The 5,419-nt window shown below is 42.1% G+C and overlaps 1 long non-coding RNA gene across 1 annotated transcript; it reads left to right on the forward strand.

Moving 5' to 3' along the window:
- Positions 1 to 1,018: 1,018 nt before the first annotated feature.
- Positions 1,019 to 4,103, forward strand: LOC103906403. The gene is made up of 2 exons (XR_658003.2): positions 1,019 to 1,157; positions 3,895 to 4,103. It is a non-coding gene; the product is annotated as an uncharacterized LOC103906403 (long non-coding RNA).
- Positions 4,104 to 5,419: the final 1,316 nt, after the last annotated feature.

Consider the following 5,419-nt stretch of genomic DNA (forward strand, 5'->3'; position numbering starts at 1 on the left):
CGTCCCTCTGCCTGCACCGACAATGGAGAGCCAGGTTTGCTAGAGGAGATTAGATGTTTAACTTTCAAGCAAGCAATCTGAGTACAGTAAAGCCACCTTCTGCCTCTTAGATTGCAGGTGATCTTTTTGTTGTACATTGGTATCTTGCCTGGCGCAGCAGGATTTTAGTACATGAGTAGAACTCCTGTATCTTAATACAAATGATAGCAATAACGTAATAATTATACTAAACTCCAAAATGGTATGTAACACAGCAGGTGTGCAGATCCTGGCTGTATCCCTAGTGTTCATTAGTCATGCAGTTAAACCTTTTTTCCCCTCCTTCTTCTCTGAGACTGCACAAGGCTAATTTTAAAATAGCCAACAAGATGATCGAAAATGAGTATACAAGTTAGTACTGAAGCAAAACGCCCAGCTGTTTCCTTCAGCCCGTGCTGTAAATGAGCCTGCTTGTTCTGAGAGAAAATGCCACCAACACAACTTTAACTTATCAAGTTGCAAATGTCAGTGCTGTAACAACTGAATTTAACATGGGTAGATGTTGAACAGCAGGTTACCGCAAGTTCAGCTCAAAAAGAAACCCTTCACTGCTATTAACAATTTTACTGTTCCATGAAAAAAGAAGAAGAATGGGATCAAATAGTCATTATCTGAATTGGCCAGCAAATGCAAGAGTAGGGACCAGGCAGCTATCTATTTAAAGTAATTTGAATTATCTAAGGATAATTGAAATCCAGTGTTCATCCATTACTTTCACTTTCTGGTCTTAAATGATTATATCCATAGCTCTGCCTCACATTTATTCGGTGACCTATGAGACCTTCAGCTTTCCTGTCTGTAATAGGTCACAGTATTATTTTCCATCAAATTATAACACATGTAGTCACAGGTTCTTCAGATGCAATTGGCTTGGCTGTTTGACAGCTGGAAGGAAAGCTATTGCCTCAATCTTATCTGGGGCTATTTATACTCAGCTCTGCAACTTAACACTTCCTTTTATTGGTGTTGCTCTGCCTACCAAGAAAAAAAAAGGCAGTCCTCTTTTGCATGGGGGTATTGGTTTTTTTTTCTTTTCCAACATGAGACACCAACACCAGCGGCTTTCTGAAAAAAAGTGCAGTGTTGCAATGTATGTGTTTTAGTCACTTGGAAACAAGGTAAGCAAGATCTTACACTGTCCACAAGTTTCACCGGAAGATATTTTTTTCTGAGAGATCTGAAAGCAGTTGGCATTTGATTTAGCCCACAACAGACGATTTGCGTAATAAACCGCATTCAACTTTTATTGCCACCTCTTAAAAGTGAGCAATTAAGGAAAAGAAAGAAAAGCAGGTCATATCACAATCAACTGCAGCTGTACAATCGACACATTTCCCTGCAAAGCTAGCTGTGATGAAGATTATGGAGCGTTTTACTTTGGTCCCACGAACAGCATTCACAGCCACCTGCATCGGGGGCATGGAGCAGAAGCTTCTCTTTGCATTACTCAGTTAATCTTTTGTGTGTGTGTGTGGTCTGTTGCACGTTCAAGGTATAGCTTTGGGACTGGTGTATCTTTAGAGAGTCTTAAGTGTGTGCTAAGGTGGAAAATCTCTGATGCTACTCCAGCTAGACTTTTGGGACTGCAGCAAGGAGCTTTTAGGATATGCTTTTTTAGTGGAGGAAAACCTTACAGGCTTATAGCAGAGCTAACTAGATGTTCAATTTCATCAAATGAGCATTGCTGCTGATGGGAGGAACCATATTTTTTACCAGCTGAAGGCTCTTGGGGTGAGGTGTAAGAGTGCCCCAGCATAGGGACAGACAGTGAAAATGTCCATTACTCCCTCACCACGTCAATACCAAATGGTATTGACGGGCTGTGATGTATGGTAACGCTGGCGTGAAGACCCATCGAGTGAGTATATACCTCAGCTTCAATTTGTCTCGCGCAGCTCATGGAGAGGGAGGAGAAACAGTTTTAAAAATGAATATAGAGATTTATTTCTCTTTTCTTCATTTTATTAGAAGGGCTTGTGCTATCAAGGGAATCTGTCATTTGGGTCATCTCTCTCCTTGTCAGTCCCTCAGTGGCACAACCGGAGAGAGGAAGAAGCAGGTGCATGTGTATTAGCTGAGCTACTGCTATCTGAGGGTCTGTCGTATGGATCATAGCTCTCTTCTGTTTTTTGTTTTGTTTTTCCTGGAAGGGACAATAGATAAAATTTTTTATTTGAATTTATGCTGATGGAGAAATTATTTGGGCAAGATTTATCACTGACTCCTGTAATTCCACAGAGGTCTGGCATAGCGGCAACTTACTAAACAAGCAAGACAATACAATATGATTTTATTAGCTACTGAACTTCAGAAGCCCGTGGTATTCAGAAGGCTGGAGAATAGTTGGTTTCTCACAAGTTTCTCTTGAGACGATCAGTAAAATCTGATCATTTTTTCTGCAGGACCAGGAGTATTTCCTCAGCAGCCTTAGAAATGAACTATCACTATTTTTTCTTTCTTTAGGTATAAAAGACATAGAGATTACATATACCTGTAGTGTGTGTTAGACCTAAACTTGAGCTCATCCTCAGCTCAAAGTATATCTGGCAATCACAGGATATAGATGGAAGGACGCCTGTGCTCAGCCAGGAGCTGTAACCAGATGTCTGTGGTGTGGACACTTGTATCTGACCGGGGTGTCCAGATTCCCCTTAGAGTCAGAGAATAGGAATGGGATAAAACTAAGGAGAGAAACCACAGGTGAGAAAGTGCTATCTTAGGGAAAATTTGAGATCTCCTGGACCTTCCTTTCCTCTCTTCATAAGGTCTTTCCCCCTTAGTAAATTCTTCCTGTGCTTAAAGCTTAAAACATTTTACAGAGGAGGACATTATTTCCATGCTATTGAAGGGATAAATTGGGCCATGAAGGAGTAGTAACTGTCATGATGTGATAGTACTGGTCAGTGTCAGCCTGGAGATTGGCACTTCTGTCTTTCTCCTTGGGACTTAGATCTCGGAGCACTTGGGCAACTTCTTGTCTTGCAAGGATTTGTCAGATTGCACCAACGTTTTGGATCTCTGGCTCCTTTCTCAAACGTTGACCCTATGGGCTCAGTCCTGCCTCTTGACTGCCATCCTTGACACTGTCAGGGCCAAGGGAGAACATCCAGCCTTGATCAGGAAAATCCCTGGCGTTTGGCTGAATCAGACTGTTGCAGGATCAGGAATGAACCCAGACAGGGGACACTAGGGGTTAACTGTGTTGCTCACTGGAGTTAGCAAAGCCTTCTCACCCATGCTTTCCTAACTGACTTTAATGTAATCCATGTCAAGAGGTTTGGCCAAGATTGTCTGAGCTTCATCATTTCTGAACACTTACCAGGTCCTTCAGGAGCACTTTGTGCAGGAGTAAAATTCGGGGGTCATTAAGTTTCCCATTAGATCTCAAGGAGACAGGCTATCACTGGGGCAAATGAGACGTAGCACATGATTTCTGGGGGGGGGTTTGGTTGTTTTTTGTTTTTTGGGTTTTTTTAATGTAAGATTTATTAAGGACTCCAAAACTCCAGACAAAAGGAGTTTCTTTTCCTACTATTGCACAAGAAATCAAAAGGTTAATCTTTGTGGGGTTTCAGACTATTGTGTTGATTGCTCCAGCTTTTGTGAATCTTTTTGTTTATGGAAAACTTGCGAAATCATACGGAGGTGTTAAGTGTTGCAAAATGTCCATGTCTACTCTCTCGCATACTTTATCCATCTACCATAGTCCTTGTCTCCCTGTCCTTCTATATTTTCTATTTCTGCACAAAATAGAAATAAAAAACAGAGTAAGAAAGGTTTGAAGTTAAGTGTCATAACTCCCAAATGATTCTCTGTATGGTATTTAGACACCTCTCCCTACTCTCTGGCTTGCAGGCTATGTGACACAGGCTGATTATTGATACACCAGTATCGTGGGATCACCATGGTGACCTGCAAAATGGAGATGCAAACCACAAGAACTACGAGTCTCATGAGCTGCGCAGGCAAAGCTGAAGTCAAACTTTTCACTTCACTGTGACAAACCAAGATGAAGCACATCAAAACAAACTTTCATTCCAGAATAAAGGGAAAAGCTAGTTTGATTTGGGGAATTTTTTTGCTATTGATGTGGGGTGATAAAAAGAAAAGGATATTGTGGGGTTTCATGTCACTAATGACATCCACATTTCATTACCAGCTTCTCTACAGAGATATTTCTTCAGCATGGGCTTTGCTGAACGATTTCTGTACTTTATCATGGAGTTCACTATGCCCAGGTCTCATCCAGTGAGTCTGACCAGGTTTTGAAAGGCAGATTATCTCTAGAACTCCAGCAATCGGTTGAATTTAGAAGGCAATTATTTTGATATGTAAATGAAATGATGGGAGGAAAAAAGTATTGGTTTTGAAATGCAATCAAGGCCAAAGATAAAAAAGGTTTCTCGTATACTCTCCAATAATTGTTTTTTAAATGATGCCCTTGGCATGGGATACATGGCTGTTTCCTTAGCTAACTACAAGAAAAGCCACTTGTACCATTACCCCCAAGGCTGGGAGGAAGGTCATGTAATTCTCTTCTGCAATGGCAAAAAAATGGTGGTAAAATCTCTATTGAGTGCACTTAATGGCTCAACAGATTATTAATGAGATATGGAGCTTTTCAAATCTAATTCCCTAGGCTTAAATCCAAGCCCTGTCAGCAGCTGGAGAAAGACCTAAGGAAAATTAGTTTATGTTCTCAGCCCAGTTCCTGGAAGATGAAAAGCTGCACAACAGTTCGCACTAATTAGCACTTGAGTTGGCCCTCTACTCCAAAATACTAGAGCCAGAATGGGCCAGGGAGAAGTGAGCTACAGCTGTGCTGGGTGGGATCTGTGTCTGCAGCAGGGGATGGAGGACCAGCCGCACTCTTCTCAGAGAGTGTCCCATCTTGGATATCCCATCTGGAGCTCCCTGGCTAGGTCAGTCCCTAATCGGGGAGCTGCTGCCCAGGCATAGAACATAAGGAGATCCAAAACCTTATGGTTTCAATGGACTGAGAAAGGGTGGAAAAAGAAACCCAGACACAGGAAGGAAAGAGCCAGAGACAGGACCCACCATCTGACCCTCTTCTCCTGTCCTCCCTGCCTATGTTCTCCTCTTGTCCTACCTTGTGCTGGCCTCTGCTTCTGCTCTCCACCTCTCACCAGCTGTAAACCTGCCTGGAAATCATTGCAAGGTGCATTTTTCTGTTGTATCTGTGAATACTAATTTTACCACTTGGGGTAGCCTGGATCCTGCTCTGAGATGTATTTCCCAGCAGTGACTCCATCTTAGCGTAAAAACCAATTAGGATAATAAAGTTCAATATTGTACATGGAGTTTCTTTTGTCAGTAGCACTTAATCACTCAGTTTGGGCTCAGGCCAGCCTCCAGATCC

The sequence above is a fragment of the Aptenodytes forsteri genome, unplaced genomic scaffold (genome assembly GCF_000699145.1).
Source record: "Aptenodytes forsteri isolate BGI_AS27 unplaced genomic scaffold, ASM69914v1 Scaffold361, whole genome shotgun sequence".
Classification (NCBI taxonomy): Eukaryota; Metazoa; Chordata; class Aves; order Sphenisciformes; family Spheniscidae; genus Aptenodytes; species Aptenodytes forsteri.